This window comes from Triturus cristatus, chromosome 9 (genome assembly GCF_964204655.1).
Source record: "Triturus cristatus chromosome 9, aTriCri1.1, whole genome shotgun sequence".
NCBI classification, from domain to species: Eukaryota; Metazoa; Chordata; class Amphibia; order Caudata; family Salamandridae; genus Triturus; species Triturus cristatus.
The window spans coordinates 638619538-638644504 of NC_140592.1; the positions used below are offsets into that span (position 1 = coordinate 638619538).

Here is a 24967-nt window from a genome sequence, read left to right on the forward strand (position 1 = left end):
GATGAAATTAAATTAATCATGGAAGATCTAAAAAAGAACATGGAAAGTGAAGCACTCAATACAGCGCTTGATACAATTAAAGAACGCCTCAAGAGACATGAGGAAGAGATAAGGGCGCGCAAACAAAGAAAGATGATTCGTGATTACAATGACTATGACAGTGGAAGAATTTTGACTTTCAGTCATAAATATGATCATCTTTACAACCAAGGAGACAATGACAAGGATGAAGTGGATAGCAACAAAGAGATTCCGACGGAGGAGATTGCTACAACCAGCGGAAGTGAATCAGATGTTTCTGTCAGTAGTTTACCAGCAACTGTAAGAAGTAACCGACAAGTTACTTTTAAAGACGAGTATCGAACTCTGAGACGGGGACGGCAAACCACGAGAGAAACACCAGTGCCAAAAACGAGAGGACAGAGGGGGAGGGGACGAGGCAGAGGAAGAGGACACGGAGTAACCGGCGAGCAAGAATTCAGCAACGATGGCAGAGGAGGCAGGGGCCGTGGCGCAATGGGAAATGCCAAGACACGCGCCAAAAAGAATTATTAATGGATAATACAACGGTCAATATGACTATCATTAATCTGTCTTCTAGAGTTGTAAGTGATACGGAAAAGAGAACTCTATGCCTAGGCCTCTCCTTTTGTCCGTCTTTTCCCTCCAATTACACCAACACTAGGATAGATTTATTCAAATATGTGCGTAAACTCAAACTCAACAAATGGCACAAACTCAAAGGGAACACCAACACTATTTCAACACGGGCGACCCCAGGTGACAGTAACAAGGACCTTAACATTGATGATATTGAGACACTCAGTACCATGATCTCTTTAGAACAAGGGAATGACAACAATGAGCAGGATTTTACTCCCACCCAAATGTTGGTTGAACTAGACATTACCACTGACGCTTCCACAGTCACTCACTTTAAACCTAAGTCCAACTTTGTGCCCATGTCAGCACACGACAATATTGACACATTCCATGAATGTGTGAGCAAAGCACTCAATGAATTCAGATTCAAGAGTCAAAGAATTAAATCCAATAGAGATTCCAACCTTTGATTTAAGCAGAGACAGGCCCTTAAATCGCTGATGGAAGACAAAAAAATCATTATCCGCCCTGCGGACAAAGGGGGCAATATTGTCATTTTAGACCGTGAACAATACATCAATGAAGCTTGTAGGCAGTTGGGTGACGACAATTTCTATGAACAAGTCAGCACAGACAGGTACAACAACAGTATTCTGGCTATTTGGGATTTATTGGAAAGTTGGAAAAATAAAGGCATTCTGACTTGGGAGGAATATGGATATCTGAAAAGGGATTTTCCTATCCTCCCTGTCCTGTATCTTCTTCCGAAGATACATAAGGACCCAAAAACACCCCCAGGGCGACCCATTGTCTCCTCCAGAGGCAGTGTGACGGAATGTATCTCTAAGTACATAGATAATTTTTTGAGGGAGTATGTTGTGACTCTACCCAGTTACATTCGTGATACCAAGGACTTCCTCAAAAAAATTGACAACTTCATATGGGACGGTGAGCTCCTTATGATCACACTCGATGTACACAGCCTCTATACCATTATAAATCACCAGCAAGGTTTGGAGGCGTGTAAACATTATTTTAGGGACAGACCCATCAGGTTTCGTGAGCATACATCAATGCTCATGGACATGACAGAATTCTGTCTGTTGAATAATATATTCATGTTTGATGGTTCTCTGTTTCGACAAATCACAGGTACCGCGATGGGTTCGTGCTTTGCTCCCAGCTTCGCCAATCTCTTCATGGGGAGCTGGGAGGAGACTGGGCGATCCCATCCGGGTCTTGCCTCAGGTTTTGGGCATGTGTCGTTGTGGCTTCGCTACATCGACGATTTGTTCATCATCTGGAGGGGGACTGAGCGAGAGGCCCAGGAGTTTATTGATAAACTCAATGACAACGAGTATAACATCAGACTCAGTGGGAACATCAGCAACGTCTATGCTGAATACCTCGAGGTAAGATAGAACAAGATACATACCTCCTTGTTCAGAAAATGTACAGCAGGCAACAGCATCTTGCATGCTCTCAGCAGCCACCCGGATACTCTGAAGTGGAGTATCCCTTACGGTGAGCTGTTGAGAGCCAAAAGGAACTGCAATACGGAGGAGACATACCAACTTGAGAGTAACAAGATCATTACCCGGTTCACTGAGAGAGGATATCCTAGATGGGTACTTAAGAGAGCATTTGATCGAGCGAAGCAGGTAGATAGATCTACTACCATTGCTGACAAACCGAGTGATGAGACAGAGGCAGAGGCCTCCCCCAGAATAATTACTACTTTCAGCACGGATGCCAATAAGATCAGGCACATTATTTCAAAACATTGGGGTACCCTCAAGAGTGACAACGTTATTGGGGGAGTGATTCCAGACAGACCCAATATAACTTTCAGGAGAGGGAGAAACTTTAGAGACATGTTGGTACGCAGTGATGTTACAATCTACCCACAAAAGGACTTGCATGGCCTAAGGGGATTTTTCCCCTGTGGCCATTGCAAAGCGTGCAACAAAAGTAATTTTCGCAAACATGTCAGATACAACGGTGTCAGTAAGGAACTCACCCAATTCCTCACATGCAGTTCCACATTTGTAGTGTATGCCATTGAGTGTACGTGCAACCTCTGGTACATCGGCAGCACCACATGCATGGCCAAGAAGCGCATCCTGGAACATGGTAGGGCCATCAAAAATCAAGACCCCAAATACCCAGTAGCGCGTCACTTTAGAGAGAAACACTCCTCAAACACCAACGACATGAGTTTCTTCATCCTAGAACAGATTGAAAAACACCCTTGGGGGGGGAACAGGTTACTCATGTTAAGACAGAGAGAGTCGAAATACATCATAGACTTTCAAACAAAAAATCCAACAGGATTAAATCAAGATGAGGAGTTGTCAATACACCTCAGAGAATGATCCTTATGACACTAAGACAACACCCAGGCATGATATACACGCACATATATATCTTTATATATTTTTAGTGCGAATCTGCTGCTTCTCGCTATTTCTGCTTTCTCGTTTTTCTTACTTGATTTCTCTCTTTATACATCAATTCATAAGAACATGTGATGTTTTTATCTAATAGTTGTATTATGTGTAACATTAACATAATTGGATGTGTGGTCGCAACAGACGAGGGGTATTTTTTCCCCCTCCCTTCCTCAATGAGGGAGTCACTATTTCATGATGCACACTGCTAGTTACCTTTGCTCCATGACTGAGTGTTCTCCCTCCTTTGTCCTTTTCTTAATACATGTTTCCTGTGTTTCTTTTTATACATAGGAGCCAAGGACTTGGCCCATCTATCAATTTTCACCAGCACGGGCCACTCATCTCTCCTTTACACGACACAGGAACATGTATGTCACTCACTCCTTTTCTTCTTTTTTCGGATAGCTGAACTGATCACAACACCAACATAGAAACATGAGAACACATGAGGATGACGTTTTGGTATTTACCTTTCAATGTCACGAATTTCTATTCATCATGTATATCCTCTTTGCTAATGTGTTTAAGATGGACACTCCATTTTGGAACTTTGGAGCCGCAGAGTGACTTTGAACTCCATGGGATTTAATTCACCGATGCTTGTGATGCTCACTTTTAGAATATGAGGCACTTGACCCCTTCATGTCCTCTTTTTGTATTTTTCCCGCTTGGAACAGCAATTTATGCGGTTAATGAGCTTTTTCTCATCTAATTTTAGATGATTATTGTGTTGGTTGCTCTGGCATATTTGTTGTTTAATTTGAAAACACAGATCACAGAATGTATACAGCGATTTCGGTTCCATTTCACAAATCCAGCTGGTCTTTTTGATAATATGCTGCAACAGATGTTTGGATATTTTATTCAATTGCCATTGATTCATTTAGACAATGTTGGGGACAGTCATGAGTCTTTTACGTTATTTTACACCGTTACAAGATGTCCGCTGTAACCCACCGTATCAGTCCATCTTTCTATGATTGTTGTTTGCTATTAAGTTGTGTTGCTATTCGATAGCCTACATTCACGTGATCAAGCTCGAGGTCGAGCGAAACGCGTTGTGAATAAACGGCGATTTCACCTAAGTGTACGGAGTTCGTGTTTCTGAGAGTGCACATATTTGGAGATGTTTTAATGATATATATATATATACCTATATATATATATATATATATATATATATATATATTCACTGAAAAAACCATAGGTTTCACACATGTTATAGTTAGCGGAAATTTTACTGATAAAAAACCAATGAAATTCCCCCGTTATAGTTAGTGCAGGCAACTATAACTCACGCGACCGCAATCCTCTGCTGATGCTAATACTGTATTTAGACACTTATTTGCCCATATCTTCTTCCATACATTTTTAGCTATACATATATTACAAATATTTTTTTTTCATAAAGACACATATGTCATCAGCAGAAGATTGCGGTCGCGTGAGTTATAGTTGCCTGCACTAACTATAACGGGGGAATTTCATTGGTTTTTTATCAGTAAAATTTCCGATAACTATAACATGTGTGAAACCTATGGTTTTTTCAGTGAATTTGCAAGGTTTTTTAAATGCTAATTCCTAACTATAACGTGTGTGAAACCTATGGTTTTTTCAGTGAATTTGTACGTTTTTTTAAATGCTAAGTTACTTTACGCCATTCGTGGCGTGCGTGCCCACTTAACGCAGTTCGTTCCGTGCGCGCACGGTGCGCTTCGCGCACCGTGCGCGCACAGTGAGCACGCGGTGCGCTTTGCGCACCGCGCGCCCACTTTACGCATCGGTACTTACTTGTAGGTACCACTAAAAAATCATTTCATAAACACAACGGCTCTTTTTAGAGCCCCCTAATATCTAAACACTTAAATCTGAATTTCATTTATTTTTTTATTTTTTTTTCTACCGTACGCTTACCGTAAGCTTACCGTACGCGTACCCCGTGATTTTTTAAAAAATCAATAAATGTTTTCTTTGTACTTTTCAGTCCTTCTTTGACCCCCTCACAAATGTAAGGGGGTCTGTAACTCTCCTCATTGCCCCCTTTTCTTGTTTTCACTCTTTTTTTTCTGAGTGAAACACACAAAATGGCGGCCGCCGCTTCCTGGTTTCGGCCGATTCGAATGTTTACTAAGATCTAACAGCCAATCAGAATCGCGCTCGCCACCGTACGCGTACCGTAAGCTTACCGAAAGCGTACGGTAAGCGTACCGTAAGCGGGCTCAGATATATATATTGATTTAAAGGCTATTTTCTCAGAATCTACTGAACAGATTTACACCAAACCTACAAAAGGCACTTCCTTGACATAGGGACTACCTCTCTGCCAAATTTCTAGTAATTCTGTTCAGCCGTTCGGGCTGTAGCTCGTTCTAAAGGTCCTATGGAAAAATGCATGGGAAAAACGCGTTTTGGGACCCCCCTTTTATCTCAGCCCCCGCTTGACGTATCCCCCCGAGACTTTCAGGGTAGGAGCGGAGCGTAGCGCCCCACCTATTTTGAGAAATTCGCGAGGATTCATCGACCGGCGCCAAAGTTATTCAAAATAGAATGTTGCGGATTTCCTATGGAAAAGGGGTCCTAACTATAACTACCTACTGGCGACCGCCAGTAGGTAATATATATATATATATATATATATATATATATATATATATATATATATATATATATATATATATATATATATAAAAAACAAGCAATTGCAGCCTACTAAACACCAGAGCTGAATCATGGCATAAGGAATTTCTACCATACATGAAAAACATGCATTAGAAACAGGAGAAAACAATAGCAAAATTTGTTTAGAAACTGTTTTAATGCTCAGCACACAGTATAAATCCTCATATATCACTGAAAGCATATGAAGCTCCCAGGCTGCATTGCAAACACCCAGTCTAAAAAGACTGAAAAGCTAACTTGTAGCTGCATAGCAATAAACTGACACCGTGCCTTTAAGGCATACCTGACCCCCAACTTCCCATCATGCCTCAGGGGTGACAGTTAGGTCAGTTGTTCTTTGCGGAGACTGAAAAAGCCATGGCACAAAGAGTTAACAACATCTTCAAAAGATAACAATCCTTTGCCCGGGGAGGCGGAGGGTTGCTTATGACTTTGATGAGGATACCCCTGGAAGAGAACTAGGATTACAGGTAAGTAAATAATCCTTCTCTTCCAGGGGATCCTCATTAATAGTCATAAGCATTAGAATAGAATAGCGAGCCTCACCTCATCTCCCTGCGGGCAAAGGGGAAAAACAGAAAATGATCAGTAGGCGTAGAAAGAAAAAGCTAAGCTACCCAAATAGATTCCTCAAGGAGGCTTGGCCTACTTGAGCATCAGCCCTGGAATCAGATTCTAGGCAGTAGTGCCTCGTAAAGGTATGAACCGATTTCCAGGTTGCCGCCTTGCAGATCTCTAACATTGGGACGTCATGCAAGAAGACAACTGTGGCCGCTTTCCCCCTAGTGGAATGCGCCTTAGGAGGCAACGGTAAGGGCCTTTTCGCCAGCTGGTAATGCAGGACACAATCCATCTCGAGATGGATCTCTTAGCGGCTGGGAAGCCTGTTCTCATGGCGCCCTAATTGACAAATAACTGATCTGTCTTCCTTATGCCCTTGGTACTTTCTAAGTAGAATTTAAGTACCCTCTTGAGGCCCAAGGAATGAAGCGACCGATCAGCCGGGGTAGCTGGATTCGAAAAAAAGAAGGAAAGGGAAATGGACTGATTGATATGAAAATCAGACACTACCTTAGGGAGAAAAGATGGATGCGCCCTTAAGACCACTTTGTTATGGTGAAAAACAGTGTAAGGCTCCTTGGTACACAGCGCCTGGATCTCGCTTACTCTGCGCGCCGATGTAATGGCTACCAGAAAAGCGGGCTTCCAAGACAAATGCTGCAAGGAAGCTCTATGGATTGGCTCAAAGGGCGGGCCCATCAATTTAGATAACATCAGGTTCAACTCCCACGGAGAAGAAGGGTTTTGAAGAACAAGTTACTTACCTTCGGTAACGATGTATCTGTAAGAAACATTAGTTAGTTAGATTCCTCACCTTAGAATATCCCCAGGCGTCAGACAGGATCCGGAAGATTTTTCGTCAGCAATACCCCTTGCGCGTCGCTAGGCGTCGTCTGCGGCTCCGCGTCCGTCGTCGGCGTCGTGCCCCGGAATGACGTCGTTGGAGTACTTAGACGCCGCCCTCGCGCGCTGACGTCAGTTCTTGTACATAGCTTTCCGCGCCAGGAACGCAGAGCCATGCAAAGACCGACACTGGTGCCAAAAATAAAATCTAGGGGCCTGAAAAGGACAACCTTAACCCTAGATGTCAGTTCGCAGAACGGGGAGGATGGGTGGGTCGGTGAGGAATATAACTAACTAATGTTTCTTACAGATACATCGTTACCGAAGGTAAGTAACTTGTTCATCTGAAAGAAACACGTTAGTTAGATTCCTCACCTTAGAATAGATACCCAAGCAATACCATCCCCGGTGGTGGGTCTGCGAACCAAGATCACACCAGAAAGTCCTGGAGGACAGAACGGCCAAAGAAGCCATCCCTCCGGACTTGGCTGTCAAGGCAATAATGCCTGGCAAACGTGTGTAGCGAAGCCCACGTTGCCGCCTGACAGATGTCCTGCAAAGGGACACCTCGTCCCAAAGCAGTAGTAGCCGCCGTGGCCCGAGTAGAATGGGCGCGCAGCCCAACAGGAGGGTCCTTTTTTGCCAAGGAATAACAAATTTTGATGCACAAAACGACCCACCGAGAGATGGTCCGTTTGTGCACAACTTTCCCCTTCTTAGCACCCACGTATCCCACGAAAAGTTGGTCGTCCACCCGGAACTGCTTTGTGCGGTCCAAATAAAAGGAGAGCGCACGTTTTGGGTCCAGACGGTGGAGCCTCTCTTCCTCTTTGGAAGGATGCGGAGGCGGAAAGAAGGTGGGCAAGGTGACAGACTGCCCAAGATGAAATGGAGTCACCACTTTCGGAAGAAAGGAGGGACGAGGCCGAAGGACAACCTTGTCCGGATGAACAGAGAGAAAAGGAGGCTTTGAAGATAAAGCCTGGAGCTCACTCACCCGTCTAGCCGAGGTGATGGCTACCAGAAAAGCAGTCTTAAGCGTCAGCAGACGAATTAGGACAATTATGAAGAGACTCAAAGGGAGCGCACATTAGAAATGTGAGAACAAGATTCAAGTCCCACTGAGGCATTACAAAAGGGACATGAGGGAACGTGTGAGTAATGCCCTTTAGAAAGCGTGTAACTACAGGGGCCTTGAAAAGAGAAGGCTGATCAGGAAGCCGCAAGAAGGCAGAGATGGCAGCAAGATAACCTTTCAGGGTGCCCAGGGCAGAGCCCTGCCGGGCCAAAGAAAGAAGAAACAGTAGAACCTCAGAAAGAGGGGCGGAAAGGGGATCCACAGCCTTTGCTGTGCACCATGCCACAAATTTGTTCCACCGGCAGGCGTATACCGTCTTTGTGGAGGGACGCCTGGCTGCCAGAATGATATCACAGACTTCAGGAGGCAAGTCAAATGGCATCAACTGCCGCCGCTCAATCTCCACGCATGGAGGTGGAGGCTGGACAGGTTTGGGTGTAGGACCGTCCCCTGCTGCTGCGACAGAAGATCCTCCCGAAGGGGCAGACGTATCGGAGGATCGGTCAACATACTGAGTAGCTCGGGATACCAGTACCTTCGTGCCCAATCCGGAGCCACCAAGATGACTTGGGCCCGGTCGTGCCTGATCTTCTTCAGCACTCTGGGCAGAAGTGGTATAGGCGGAAAGGCGTACAACAGACCGCAACTCCACTCGTGACGAAAAGCGTCGCTGAGCGAGTGCCGCCTTGGAAATTCCAACGCGCAGAACTGCTGACATTGCGCGTTCTCTTCGGTGGCGAATAGATCTAACCAAGGCTCTCCCCACTGCTGAAAGAGACCTTGCGCCACTTCGGAGTTCAGACGCCATTCGTGATCCATCATGCACCGGCGGCTGAGTTTGTCTGCTCTGGCGTTCAGAGAGCCCGCCAGATGTTGAACCATCAGGGTGACGCTCTGGTGTTCCAGCCATGTCCAGAGGCGCAGAGCCTCCTGACAAAGGGTCCACGACCCCACCCCGCCCTGTTTGTTGCAATACCACATGGCGGTGGTGTTGTCCGTGAACACCTGCACGACACTTCCCCTGACAGAGGGAAGGAAGGCTTTCAGTGCAAGTCGGATCGCTCTCAACTCCAACAGGTTGATGTGGAGACGAGACTCCGCCGGAGACCAGAGGCCTCTGATCTCCGCCTCTCCCATATGGCCACCCCATCCCAGGAGGGACGCATCCGTCACTACGACATGCTCCGGTTGGGGAAGGGAGAGGCTCTTGCCCTTGACCCAATCGCGGTCCGTGAGCCACCACTGCAACTGCTGTGCAGTGCCCTCTGAGATCAAGACATGGTCGGACAGGTTGCCGTGATGCTGGGCCCACTGAAACTTCAGGTCCCACTGCAGAGCCCGCATGCGCCGCCTGCCGTGATGCACTAGTAGGATGCAGGAGGCCATCAGCCCCAGAAGCCGCAACACTAGCCTGACCGAAACCCAGGATAGAGGCCGAAAGATGGGAATCAGGGCCTGAATATCCCGGACCCGCTGTTCCGGTGGATAGACCCGGAACTGCGCCGAATCGAGAACCGCTCCGATGAAGAGGAGCTTCTGAGAGGGACTCAGGTGTGACTTCGGCACGTTGATGGAAAACCCCAGCAAATGCAGGAGATCCGCAGTAGTCTGGAGGTGGGAGACGACTGCCCGGGGCGAGCCCGCCTTCAACAACCAGTCGTCGAGATAGGGGAAGACTGGAACCCCTGATCTGCGCAGATGAGCTGCGACCACCGCCATCACTTTCGTGAACACCCGAGGGGCACTGGTGAGGCCGAAGGGGAGCACGGTAAACTGAAAGTGCTCTGGTCCCACCGTGAACCGCAGGTAACGCCGGTGGGCCGGCAGGACGGGGATGTGGAAATATGCGTCCTGCAAGTCCAACGCTACCATCCAGTCTCCAGGATCTAGGGCAGCCAGAACCTGAGCCAAAGTTAACATCTTGAACCTCTCCTTCCGGAGGAAGGCATTGACGTTCCGGAGGTCCAAGATAGGGCGTAGGCCCCCTTTGCCCTTCTTGGGAACCAGAAAGTAGTGGGAATAACAACCACGACCTACTTCTGGGCTCGGAACGCGCTCGACGGCCCCCTTGGCCAAGAGGGCCGAAACTTCCTCGTGGAGAAGATTCAAATGATCCCCCGAGATACGGTGGTGCTGCGGTGGCATGGCTGGAGGGGTCGTCTCGAAGGGGAGGGAGTAGCCCCTTTGGACGATTTGCAGCACCCACCTGTCCGATGTGATGGACCGCCAGTGGAGCAGGTGATGGCGAACTCTGCCGCCCACTGGCGTGGAATGGGCCTGAAAGCTCGGACTAGGAAGGCTTTGAGGCGGATGCTGCCGGGGTGGATGTGGGCTGACCGCGTCGTCCTCCAGAACCGCCTCGGCGGAAACCACGTCCGTGACCGCGCGCAGGTTGGTTCTGCGGCTTGTGGCTAGGCGTACGTGAGGAGGCACCCCTTCCTTGGCCACGAAAGGAGCGAAAGGCGGAAGTTTGCGACCGCGGGGCCGAGAGGCCCAAGGACTTGGCCGTAGCCCGGGAGTCCTTAAAGCGATTCAGCGCACTGTCCGCTTTCTCGCCAAAAAGGCGAGTGCCATCAAAGGGCATGTCCATGAGTGCTCTGGACATCGCCCGAAAAAGGACGTGGACCGCAGCCAGGCGTGACGTCTAAGCGCCACTGTGGTAGAAATTGCCCTACCCAGCGAGTCCGTAGTGTCAAGCCCACATCGGATAGCATGTCGCGCTGCATCCCTCCCATCGGCCAGAGCCTGGGTAAGTCGTGTCTGGACCTCCTCCGGACACAGGGGCAGCACGTCCTCCACCGTATCCCACAGAGAGTGGAAATAACGGTCCAGGCGGTGTTTAAAGACCGCAGGCCCAAACTAAGGGAGGAGAACAGCTTTTTGCCAAACTGTTCCAGTCTCTTGGAATCCCGGTCCGGCGGAGCGGTCGGGAAGGAGGATTGGGTGGTAGAGGCCTGGATAACCAGGCTCTTGGGGGTAGGGTGTTGGGACAGAAAACTGGGGTCGCCCGGAGCAGGGCGGTGGCGCCTGGCGACGTTCCTGTCCAAAGGAGGAACTGTGGAGGGCTTGGACCAGGTGCCCTGCAGAACGTCAATGAGGGCCTCATTGAATTGCAGCAGAGGCTCAGTGGAGCTTGCTGCAGACTGAAGCACCTCCGTGAGGACGTTAGTCCTCACAGCCACGGCAGGTAGCTCGAGCCCAAGGGCTGCGGCCGCCTTGCACAGCACTACAGAGAAAGCAGCACCCTCCTCCGAAGCCACAGTCGGAGGAGAGATGAATCCAGTGTCCGGAGAGGTATCCAGACCACTGGCCTCCCCCAGTTCATCTGCCCAGTCCAGTGACAGTTGAGCCTGAGCGGCCATAGGATCCTCGGATCCCTCCCATTCACCCCCATCATCCGATTCCTTGTATGCAGGAGGAAGGGTCGGAGCAGGGCGATAGACAAAATGTGTCTCCAGCGGCGCCGAACGCGGCGTCCATCGACGCCATATCGGCGCTGGGCCCCGAGTGGGGCTGAACTGGGGCTCGACGCTGTGAGAAGTTGGCCTGATGTATGATGTCACTAGTTCTAGTGTACACCTTATATCAGTCCAAATACCCTTATGGTGATTGGTTGTAAAGTCAACCTTATAGACCAGCTATCCTAGTGGTAGCATGGACAAGAGCAGTCTTAGGCTAAACTCTGAATGGCATGTGAAGCCAGCTGTGATACCATATATAATCCCTTGAATACCAAATGAAAGGACACCACAACAGATATATATATAAAATAGAGTGTATTTATTCTAGTCAAACCCTCAGCACTCTTTATGAGATTAGAGGTGTGACTTTGAACTCCATGGGATTTAATTCACCGATGCTTGTGATGCTCACTTTTAGAATATGAGGCATTGACCCCTTCATGTCCTCTTTTTGTATTTTTCCCGCTTGGAACAGCAATTTATGCGGTTAATGAGCTTTTTCTCATCTAATTTTAGATGATTATTGTGTTGGTTGCTCTGGCATATTTGTTGTTTAATTTGAAAACACAGATCACAGAATGTATACAGCGATTTCGGTTCCATTTCACAAATCCAGCTGGTCTTTTTGATAATATGCTGCAACAGATGTTTGGATATTTTATTCAATTGCCATTGATTCATTTAGACAATGTTGGGGACAGTCATGAGTCTTTTACGTTATTTTACACCGTTACAAGATGTCCGCTGTAACCCACCGTATCAGTCCATCTTTCTATGATTGTTGTTTGCTATTAAGTTGTGTTGCTATTCGATAGCCTACATTCACGTGATCAAGCTCGAGGTCGAGCAAAACGCGTTGTGAATAAACGGCGATTTCACCTAAGTGTACGGAGTTCGTGTTTCTGAGAGTGCACATATTTGGAGATGTTTTAATGATATATATATATATACCTATATATATATATATATATATATATATATATATATATATATATATATATTCACTGAAAAAACCATAGGTTTCACACATGTTATAGTTAGCGGAAATTTTACTGATAAAAAACCAATGAAATTCCCCCGTTATAGTTAGTGCAGGCAACTATAACTCACGCGACCGCAATCCTCTGCTGATGCTAATACTGTATTTAGACACTTATTTGCCCATGTCTTCTTCCATACATTTTTAGCTATACATATATTACAAATATTTTTTTTTCATAAAGACACATATGTCATCAGCAGAAGATTGCGGTCGCGTGAGTTATAGTTGCCTGCACTAACTATAACGGGGGAATTTCATTGGTTTTTTATCAGTAAAATTTCCGATAACTATAACATGTGTGAAACCTATGGTTTTTTCAGTGAATTTGCAAGGTTTTTTAAATGCTAATTCCTAACTATAACGTGTGTGAAACCTATGGTTTTTTCAGTGAATTTGTACGTTTTTTTAAATGCTAAGTTACTTTACGCCATTCGTGGCGTGCGCGCCCACTTAACGCAGTTCGTTCCGTGCGCGCACGGTGCGCTTCGCGCACCGTGCGCGCACAGTGAGCACGCGGTGCGCTTTGCGCACCGCGCGCCCACTTTACGCATCGGTACTTACTTGTAGGTACCACTAAAAAATCATTTCATAAACACAACGGCTCTTTTTAGAGCCCCCTAATATCTAAACACTTAAATCTGAATTTCATTTATTTTTTTATTTTTTTTTCTACCGTACGCTTACCGTAAGCTTACCGTACGCGTACCCCGTGATTTTTTTAAAAATCAATAAATGTTTTCTTTGTACTTTTCAGTCCTTCTTTGACCCCCTCACAAATGTAAGGGGGTCTGTAACTCTCCTCATTGCCCCCTTTTCTTGTTTTCACTCTTTTTTTTCTGAGTGAAACACACAAAATGGCGGCCGCCGCTTCCTGGTTTCGGCCGATTCCAATGTTTACTAAGATCTAACAGCCAATCAGAATCGCGCTCGCCACCGTACGCGTACCGTAAGCTTACCGAAAGCGTACGGTAAGCGTACCGTAAGCGGGCTCAGATATATATATTGATTTAAAGGCTATTTTCTCAGAATCTACTGAACAGATTTACACCAAACCTACAAAAGGCACTTCCTTGACATAGGGACTACCTCTCTGCCAAATTTCTAGTAATTCTGTTCAGCCGTTCGGGCTGTAGCTCGTTCTAAAGGTCCTATGGAAAAATGCATGGGGAAAACGCGTTTTGGGACCCCCCTTTTATCTCAGCCCCCGCTTGACGTATCCCCCCGAGACTTTCAGGGTAGGAGCGGAGCGTAGCGCCCCACCTATTTTGAGAAATTCGCGAGGATTCATCGACCGGCGCCAAAGTTATTCAAAATAGAATGTTGCGGATTTCCTATGGAAAAGGGGTCCTAACTATAACTACCTACTGGCGACCGCCAGTAGGTAATATATATATATATATATATATATATATATATATATATATATATATATATAAAAACAAGCAATTGCAGCCTACTAAACACCAGAGCTGAATCATGGCATAAGGAATTTCTACCATACATGAAAAACATGCATTAGAAACAGGAGAAAACAATAGCAAAATTTGTTTAGAAACTGTTTTAATGCTCAGCACACAGTATAAATCCTCATATATCACTGAAAGCATAGGAAGCTCCCAGGCTGCATTGCAAACACCCAGTCTAAAAAGACTGAAAAGCTAACTTGTAGCTGCATAGCAATAAACTGACACCGTGCCTTTAAGGCATACCTGACCCCCAACTTCCCATCATGCCTCAGGGGTGACAGTTAGGTCAGTTGTTCTTTGCGGAGACTGAAAAAGCCATGGCACAAAGAGTTAACAACATCTTCAAAAGATAACAATCCTTTGCCCGGGGAGGCGGAGGGTTGCTTATGACTTTGATGAGGATACCCCTGGAAGAGAACTAGGATTACAGGTAAGTAAATAATCCTTCTCTTCCAGGGGATCCTCATTAATAGTCATAAGCATTAGAATAGAATAGCGAGCCTCACCTCATCTCCCTGCGGGCAAAGGGGAAAAACAGAAAATGATCAGTAGGCGTAGAAAGAAAAAGCTAAGCTACCCAAATAGATTCCTCAAGGAGGCTTGGCCTACTTGAGCATCAGCCCTGGAATCAGATTCTAGGCAGTAGTGCCTCGTAAAGGTATGAACCGATTTCCAGGTTGCCGCCTTGCAGATCTCTAACATTGGGACGTCATGCAAGAAGACAACTGTGGCCGCTTTCCCCCTAGTGGAATGCGCCTTAGGAGGCAACGGTAAGGGCCTTTTCGCCAGCTGGTAATGCAGGACACAATCCATCTCGAGATGGATCTCTTAGCGGCTGGGAAGCCTGTTCTCATGGCGCCCTAATTGACAAATAACTGATCTGTCTTCCTTATGCCCTTGGTACTTTCTAAGTAGAATTTAAGTACCCTCTTGAGGCCCAAGGAATGAAGCGACCGATCAGCCGGGGTAGCTGGATTCGAAAAAAAGAAGGAAAGGGAAATGGACTGATTGATATGAAAATCAGACACTACCTTAGGGAGAAAAGATGGATGCGCCCTTAAGACCACTTTGTTATGGTGAAAAACAGTGTAAGGCTCCTTGGTACACAGCGCCTGGATCTCGCTTACTCTGCGCGCCGATGTAATGGCTACCAGAAAAGCGGGCTTCCAAGACAAATGCTGCAAGGAAGCTCTATGGATTGGCTCAAAGGGCGGGCCCATCAATTTAGATAACATCAGGTTCAACTCCCACGGAGAAGAAGGGTTTTGAAGAACAAGTTACTTACCTTCGGTAACGATGTATCTGTAAGAAACATTAGTTAGTTAGATTCCTCACCTTAGAATATCCCCAGGCGTCAGACAGGATCCGGAAGATTTTTCGTCAGCAATACCCCTTGCGCGTCGCTAGGCGTCGTCTGCGGCTCCGCGTCCGTCGTCGGCGTCGTGCCCCGGAATGACGTCGTTGGAGTACTTAGACGCCGCCCTCGCGCGCTGACGTCAGTTCTTGTACATAGCTTTCCGCGCCAGGAACGCAGAGCCATGCAAAGACCGACACTGGTGCCAAAAATAAAATCTAGGGGCCTGAAAAGGACAACCTTAACCCTAGATGTCAGTTCGCAGAACGGGGAGGATGGGTGGGTCGGTGAGGAATATAACTAACTAATGTTTCTTACAGATACATCGTTACCGAAGGTAAGTAACTTGTTCATCTGAAAGAAACACGTTAGTTAGATTCCTCACCTTAGAATAGATACCCAAGCAATACCATCCCCGGTGGTGGGTCTGCGAACCAAGATCACACCAGAAAGTCCTGGAGGACAGAACGGCCAAAGAAGCCATCCCTCCGGACTTGGCTGTCAAGGCAATAATGCCTGGCAAACGTGTGTAGCGAAGCCCACGTTGCCGCCTGACAGATGTCCTGCAAAGGGACACCTCGTCCCAAAGCAGTAGTAGCCGCCGTGGCCCGAGTAGAATGGGCGCGCAGCCCAACAGGAGGGTCCTTTTTTGCCAAGGAATAACAAATTTTGATGCACAAAACGACCCACCGAGAGATGGTCCGTTTGTGCACAACTTTCCCCTTCTTAGCACCCACGTATCCCACGAAAAGTTGGTCGTCCACCCGGAACTGCTTTGTGCGGTCCAAATAAAAGGAGAGCGCACGTTTTGGGTCCAGACGGTGGAGCCTCTCTTCCTCTTTGGAAGGATGCGGAGGCGGAAAGAAGGTGGGCAAGGTGACAGACTGCCCAAGATGAAATGGAGTCACCACTTTCGGAAGAAAGGAGGGACGAGGCCGAAGGACAACCTTGTCCGGATGAACAGAGAGAAAAGGAGGCTTTGAAGATAAAGCCTGGAGCTCACTCACCCGTCTAGCCGAGGTGATGGCTACCAGAAAAGCAGTCTTAAGCGTCAGCAGACGAATTAGGACAATTATGAAGAGGCTCAAAGGGAGCGCACATTAGAAATGTGAGAACAAGATTCAAGTCCCACTGAGGCATTACAAAAGGGACAGGAGGGAACGTGTGAGTAATGCCCTTTAGAAAGCGTGTAACTACAGGGGCCTTGAAAAGAGAAGGCTGATCAGGAAGCCGCAAGAAGGCAGAGATGGCAGCAAGATAACCTTTCAGGGTGCCCAGGGCAGAGCCCTGCCGGGCCAAAGAAAGAAGAAACAGTAGAACCTCAGAAAGAGGGGCGGAAAGGGGATCCACAGCCTTTGCTGTGCACCATGCCACAAATTTGTTCCACCGGCAGGCGTATACCGTCTTTGTGGAGGGACGCCTGGCTGCCAGAATGATATCACAGACTTCAGGAGGCAAGTCAAATGGCATCAACTGCCGCCGCTCAATCTCCACGCATGGAGGTGGAGGCTGGACAGGTTTGGGTGTAGGACCGTCCCCTGCTGCTGCGACAGAAGATCCTCCCGAAGGGGCAGACGTATCGGAGGATCGGTCAACATACTGAGTAGCTCGGGATACCAGTACCTTCGTGCCCAATCCGGAGCCACCAAGATGACTTGGGCCCGGTCGTGCCTGATCTTCTTCAGCACTCTGGGCAGAAGTGGTATAGGCGGAAAGGCGTACAACAGACCGCAACTCCACTCGTGACGAAAAGCGTCGCTGAGCGAGTGCCGCCTTGGAAATTCCAACGCGCAGAACTGCTGACATTGCGCGTTCTCTTCGGTGGCGAATAGATCTAACCAAGGCTCTCCCCACTGCTGAAAGAGACCTTGCGCCACTTCGGAGTTCAGACGCCATTCGTGATCCATCATGCACCGGCGGCTGAGTTCGTCTGCTCTGGCGTTCAGAGAGCCCGCCAGATGTTGAACCATCAGGGTGACGCTCTGGTGTTCCAGCCATGTCCAGAGGCGCAGAGCCTCCTGACAAAGGGTCCACGACCCCACCCCGCCCTGTTTGTTGCAATACCACATGGCGATGGTGTTGTCCGTGAACACCTGCACGACACTTCCCCTGACAGAGGGAAGGAAGGCTTTCAGTGCAAGTCGGATCGCTCTCAACTCCAACAGGTTGATGTGGAGACGAGACTCCGCCGGAGACCAGAGGCCTCTGATCTCCGCCTCTCCCATATGGCCACCCCATCCCAGGAGGGACGCATCCGTCACTACGACATGCTCCGGTTGGGGAAGGGAGAGGCTCTTGCCCTTGACCCAATCGCGGTCCGTGAGCCACCACTGCAACTGCTGTGCAGTGCCCTCTGAGATCAAGACATGGTCGGACAGGTTGCCGTGATGCTGGGCCCACTGAAACTTCAGGTCCCACTGCAGAGCCCGCATGCGCCGCCTGCCGTGATGCACTAGTAGGATGCAGGAGGCCATCAGCCCCAGAAGCCGCAACACTAGCCTGACCGAAACCCAGGATAGAGGCCGAAAGATGGGAATCAGGGCCTGAATATCCCGGACCCGCTGTTCCGGTGGATAGACCCGGAACTGCGCCGAATCGAGAACCGCTCCGATGAAGAGGAGCTTCTGAGAGGGACTCAGGTGTGACTTCGGCACGTTGATGGAAAACCCCAGCAAATGCAGGAGATCCGCAGTAGTCTGGAGGTGGGAGACGACTGCCCGGGGCGAGCCCGCCTTCAACAACCAGTCGTCGAGATAGGGGAAGACTGGAACCCCTGATCTGCGCAGATGAGCTGCGACCACCGCCATCACTTTCGTGAACACCCGAGGGGCACTGGTGAGGCCGAAGGGGAGCACGGTAAACTGAAAGTGCTCTGGACCCACCGTGAACCGCAGGTAACGCCGGTGGGCCGGCAGGACGGGGATGTGGAAATATGCGTCCTGCAAGTCCAACGCTACCATCCAGTCTCCAGGATCTAGGGCAGCCAGAACCTGAGCCAAAGTTAACATCTTGAACCTCTCCTTCCGGAGGAAGGCATTGACGTTCCGGAGGTCCAAGATAGGGCGTAGGCCCCCTTTGCCCTTCTTGGGAACCAGAAAGTAGTGGGAATAACAACCACGACCTACTTCTGGGCTCGGAACGCGCTCGACGGCCCCCTTGGCCAAGAGGGCCGAAACTTCCTCGTGGAGAAGATTCAAATGATCCCCCGAGATACGGTGGTGCTGCGGTGGCATGGCTGGAGGGGTCGTCTCGAAGGGGAGGGAGTAGCCCCTTTGGACGATTTGCAGCACCCACCTGTCCGATGTGATGGACCGCCAGTGGAGCAGGTGATGGCGAACTCTGCCGCCCACTGGCGTGGAATGGGCCTGAAAGCTCGGACTAGGAAGGCTTTGAGGCGGATGCTGCCGGGGTGGATGTGGGCTGACCGCGTCGTCCTCCAGAACCGCCTCGGCGGAAACCACGTCCGTGACCGCGCGCAGGTTGGTTCTGCGGCTTGTGGCTAGGCGTACGTGAGGAGGCACCCCTTCCTTGGCCACGAAAGGGGCGAAAGGCGGAAGTTTGCGACCGCGGGGCCGAGAGGCCCAAGGACTTGGCCGTAGCCCGGGAGTCCTTAAAGCGATTCAGCGCACTGTCCGCTTTCTCGCCAAAAAGGCGAGTGCCATCAAAGGGCATGTCCATGAGAGTGCTCTGGACATCGCCCGAAAAAGGACGTGGACCGCAGCCAGGCGTGACGTCTAAGCGCCACTGTGGTAGAAATTGCCCTACCCAGCGAGTCCGTAGTGTCAAGCCCACATCGGATAGCATGTCGCGCTGCATCCCTCCCATCGGCCAGAGCCTGGGTAAGTCATGTCTGGACCTCCTCCGGACACAGGGGCAGCACGTCCTCCACCGTATCCCACAGAGAGTGGAAATAACGGTCCAGGCGGTGTTTAAAGACCGCAGGCCCAAACTAAGGGAGGAGAACAGCTTTTTGCCAAACTGTTCCAGTCTCTTGGAATCCCGGTCCGGCGGAGCGGTCGGGAAGGAGGATTGGGTGGTAGAGGCCTGGATAACCAGGCTCTTGGGGGTAGGGTGTTGGGACAGAAAACTGGGGTCGCCCGGAGCAGGGCGGTGGCGCCTGGCGACGTTCCTGTCCAAAGGAGGAACTGTGGAGGGCTTGGACCAGGTGCCCTGCAGAACGTCAATGAGGGCCTCATTGAATTGCAGCAGAGGCTCAGTGGAGCTTGCTGCAGACTGAAGCACCTCCGTGAGGACGTTAGTCCTCACAGCCACGGCAGGTAGCTCGAGCCCAAGGGCTGCGGCCGCCTTGCACAGCACTACAGAGAAAGCAGCACCCTCCTCCGAAGCCACAGTCGGAGGAGAGATGAATCCAGTGTCCGGAGAGGTATCCAGACCACTGGCCTCCCCCAGTTCATCTGCCCAGTCCAGTGACAGTTGAGCCTGAGCGGCCATAGGATCCTCGGATCCCTCCCATTCACCCCCATCATCCGATTCCTTGTATGCAGGAGGAAGGGTCGGAGCAGGGCGATAGACAAAATGTGTCTCCAGCGGCGCCGAACGCGGCGTCCATCGACGCCATATCGGCGCTGGGCCCCGAGTGGGGCTGAACTGGGGCTCGACGCTGTGAGAAGTTGGCCTGATGTATGATGTCACTAGTTCTAGTGTACACCTTATATCAGTCCAAATACCCTTATGGTGATTGGTTGTAAAGTCAACCTTATAGACCAGCTATCCTAGTGGTAGCATGGACAAGAGCAGTCTTAGGCTAAACTCTGAATGGCATGTGAAGCCAGCTGTGATACCATATATAATCCCTTGAATACCAAATGAAAGGACACCACAACAGATATATATATAAAATAGAGTGTATTTATTCTAGTCAAACCCTCAGCACTCTTTATGAGATTAGAGGTAAGTACAACACAGTCTTATTTAAGCATACATTAAGCCACACAGGTAAGTAATACAGTTAGGCCCTAGGGGCCACGCAAACCATATACTAAGTAAGTGGTATAAGGACCACTGTCACGGAAATAGGATAGGCCTAGGCCTAGGGAATCGCCGGGGCTACACTACACTAGCAACAGTTAGGAAGTGGGAGGCCCACGGGATTCAGGTGCAGAGTGGAAACACTCACGCGTAATGCGTATAGTCGATAGAAATAGTACAGTTTAGAAATAAACAGTTTAAGGACACTTCTGAAGCAGCTAGAGAGTCGAGACTCGGAAACTAGACCCTAGGATAGTCACTACCCTTGTGAGCACCGAAGTACCCAAGTTACCTAGCCCACGGGCTGCGGGTGCATAGGTGTGAACTTGCGTCGGGTTTCGTCGTGGACTTCTATGGATGCCTGAAGGAAAGTTGCTGACAGGCAGTCAGTGAAGAGTGTCCGGTGGATCCCAAGACTGGGATCAAGAAGAGAGGAGACCTGCAAGCAGAAGGGACAGAGTCAAGGTCACTAGCCAGTGACCACGTAGAACCAAGAAGGAACCAGGCGATGTCGTGAAGATTGCAGGTGAAGGTGAAGCTTGTTGCGGCAGCCACGAGGACCAGGGAACGTCGAGGACGACCAGGACCAGGAGGCGAGCTGTCCCACGAAGGCTCTTGCTGTCGGCGGCGTCGAAGTTGGACTAGGACTCATCAAGCCTTGGCAAGCGGAACCCACGAAGACCGGAGGACTTGCTTCTGGTGCAGACCAGGAAGGTCTGGGGTGCTTCTTCTTTGCAGAGAAGCGGGAGCCAGTCTGGAGGAGCCAAACCAGCGCAGAAGATTTCAGGGTGCGTCGTCACAAAGGCCACTAGCCAGCGGGCAAGCAATCGGACAGACGCGGCAAGCAGGAAAATGCAGAAGGGCCCCACGCAGGACTCGTGGAGTGTGGGGGGCTGATCTTCGGTGCAGATGGTGCTTGGGATTGGGGCTTCTCAATCCCCGGTGCACAACTTCGAGGGTGCCTCAGAAGCTGCGCTTGAAGTTACTAGCCACTTTTCCCAGGTAGCCGGTCCCACGTCGCTCGTCGCCTCCACGGATCTCAGCTCTGCTGTGGATGTGGATCAGGGTCGGAGAAGTCTGGAAGTCAAGGCTCTGGTCGGGCTCTGCAGTCGGTTCCTTGTAGAACGTGGGCAAAGCAAAGGGTAGTCTCTTGATGGTGCCTGTTTGCACAGGGTAGCCACTCCTTGGCCACAAGGGAGATTCTTCAGTCTTCTTCTTTCGTCGAATGTCGAAGGTCCAGAGTTTCTGTTCAAGTTTGCAGGTTCAGGATAATCTAAAGTCTTGAGGCCCAACTCCCACTCTAATACTAATCTGGGGGGCTGGGATACCTGCTAGGTCACGCCTTATGGGTGGGACCTGGGAGGGGGTGGTTACACCCACTTCCCTTTGTCCAGTTTCGCGCCAGAGCTGGGGCTGGAGTGCCCCAGCGCCGGTTTGAACTGGACTATGCAAGGAACACCTTGTGTGCCCCAGGCATGTCTCATTCCTTTCAGCCCACCCTGCCCCAATACACTAAAGGCTGTCTGGGGAGGTGCTAGCACCTCCCCAAGCAGGAAACCTATTGTCCAGGCCTCCCTGGCTGGGATCACTCCCAGCTGCAGGAGGTCAGACTTGTGTCGTGGCAGCAGCATCCATTTTGTGATGCTGAGGCTTTGGTCAGAGGCTAACAGTGAAGTATGATTTTAACATGTCTTTCCCTCTAGAAGGGGGGAATAATATCCTCATGTCCAGAAATGGCATGGGGGTATTATTCCACAGTGTTAGACACCTTACACGACATGTTTCGATAAAGCCAAACCATAGTTACCATAACCGTCTAAGATTATAAGGCACTTTAAGAGTATATGGTAGGCTATATCATAGAACAGCTATAAGGACTTGGTTCCGAAAGCTGCAGACAGGCTCAGCTCATGCTAGAGCACCATCTCACATGTTACCAAGCACTCTGCCTCCAGGATTGTTAAGGCCTGCCATAGGAGTGACTGATAGGTACACATGTGTCTATATGTAAGTTAGGTATAGGAATACTACACCTAAGCAAGGGGTGATTACACGACCTTGCCCCAGCTGAGTGATCAGCCAGTTGTGTCAAAATGGAAGGCCAGGCCAGGGGTGGCATAATACATGCTGCAGCCCCTGGTAGGCCTAGGGTACACCTATGCCCTGGGTACCTAGGGTACACTGTACAGGGGCCAATAAGGTGATCCTATCCAAATGGGTTATGCACCTAAAGTACATAGTATTAATTTAGAGAGAGAACAGCAGGGCTGTGGGTCTGATTGGCAGGCCCACAGCCACATCTAAGTCGAAAACCAGTAAAGCAAAAGCAAAAAGTGGGGGTGAACATAGAAAGCAGACCCTACTCTCCTACAATCACCCCTTGCTTAGGTGTAGTATTCCTATACCTAACTTACATATAGACACATGTGTACCTATCAGCCACTCCTATGGCAGGCCTTAACAATCCTGGAGGCAGAGTTCTTGGTAACATGTGAGATGGTGCTCTAGCATGAGCTGAGCCTGTCTGCAGCTTTCGGAACCATGTCCTTATAGCTGTTCTATGATATAGCCTACCATATACTCTTAAAGTGCCTTATAATCTTAAACGGTTATGGTAACTATGGTTTGGCTTTATCAAAACATGTCGTGTAAGGTGTCTAACACTTTGGAATAATACCCCCATCCCATTTCTGGGGATGAGGATATTATCCCTCCCTTCTGGAGGGAGAAGACATGTTGTAACCTACTTACCCGGTTAAAGTTAACCAGAGCCCCAGCATCACAAAATGGATGCTGCTGCCACAGACACGAGTCTGACCTCCTGCTGCTGGGAGTGATCCCGGCAAGGGAGGCTTGGACACTAGGTTTCCTGCCTTGGGAGGTGCGAGCACCACCCCAGACAGGCCTTAGTGTATTGGGGCAGGGAGGGATGAATAGAATGAGACATGCCTGGGGCACACAAGGTGTCCCGTGCATAGTCCAGTTCAAACCGGTGCTGGGGCACTCCAGCCCCAGTCCTGGCGCGAAACTGGACAAAGGGAAGGGGGTGTAACCACCCCCCTCCCAGGTCCCACCCATAAGGCGTGACCTAGCAGGCAACCGAGCCCCCCAGATTAGTATAAGAGTGGTAGCTGGGCCCCAGGAGATTAGATTATCCTGAACCTGCAACTTGAAGAGAAACTCTGGACCTTCGACATTCGACGAAAGAAGAAGACTGAAGAATCTCCCTTGTGGCCAAGGAGTGGCTACCCTGTGCAAACAGGCACCATCAAGAGACTACCCTTTGCTTTGCTAAAAGTTCTACGAGGGACCGACTGCAGAGCCCGACCAGAGCCTTGACTTCCAGACTTCTCCGACCCTGATCCACATCCACAGCCGAGCTGAGATCCGTGGAGGCGACGAGAGACGTGGGACCGGCGACCTGGGAAAAGTGGCTAGTATCTTCAAGCGCAGCTTCTGAGGCACCCTCGAAGTTGTGCACCGGGGATTGAGAAGCCCCAACCCCAAGCACCATCTGCACCGAAGATCAGCCCCCCACACTCCATGAGTCCTGCGTGGGGCCCTTCTGCATTTTCCTGCTTGCCGCGTCTGTCCGGTTGCTTGCCCGCTGGCTAGTGGACTTTGTGACGACGCATCCTGAAATCTTCACCGCTGGTTTGGCTCCTCCAGACTGGCTCCCGCATCCTTGCAAAAGAGAAGCACCCCAGACCTTCCTGGTCTGCCCCAGAAGCAAGTCCTCCGTTCTTCGTGGGTTCCGCTTGCCAAGGCTTGGTGAGTCCTAGTCCAACTTCGACGCCGCCGACAGCAAGAGCCTTCGTGGGACAGCTCGCCTCCTGGTCCTGGTCGTCCTCGACGTTCCCTGGTCCTCGTGGCTACAGCGACAAGCTTCACCTTCACCTGCAATCTTCACGACATCGCCTGGTTCCCTCCTGGTTCCATGTGGTCACTGGCTAGAGACCTTGACTCTGTCCCTTCTGCTTGCAGGTCTCCTCTCTTCTTGATCCCAGCCTTGGGATTCACCGGACACTCTTCACTGACTGCCTGTCAGCAACTTTCCTTCAGGCATCCATAGAAGTCCAGGACGAAACCCGACGCAAGTTCACACCTATGCACCCGCAGCCCGTGGGATAGGTAACTTGGGTACTTCGGTGCTCACAAGGGTAGTGACTATCCTAGGGTCTAGTTTCCGAGTCTCGACTCTCTAGCTGCTTCAGAAGTGTCCTTAAACTGTTTATTTCTAAACTGTACTATTTCTATCGACTATACGCATTACGCGTGAGTGTTTCCACTTTGCACCTGAATCCCGTGGGCCTCCCACTTCCTAACTGTTGCTAGTGTAGTGTAGCCCCAGCGATTCCCTAGGCCTATCCTATTTCCGTGACAGTGGTCCTTATACCACTTACTTAGTATATGGTTTGCGTGGCCCCTAGGGCCTAAC

General features: G+C 49.7%; 1 protein-coding gene across 1 annotated transcript in view; it reads right to left on the reverse strand.

Annotated features, from left to right (window-relative positions):
* MEIOSIN (meiosis initiator) overlaps positions 1-24967 on the reverse strand; it is a 2478810-nt gene that overhangs the window by 777128 nt on the left and 1676715 nt on the right. The gene's annotated exons all lie outside the window — the stretch shown is intronic.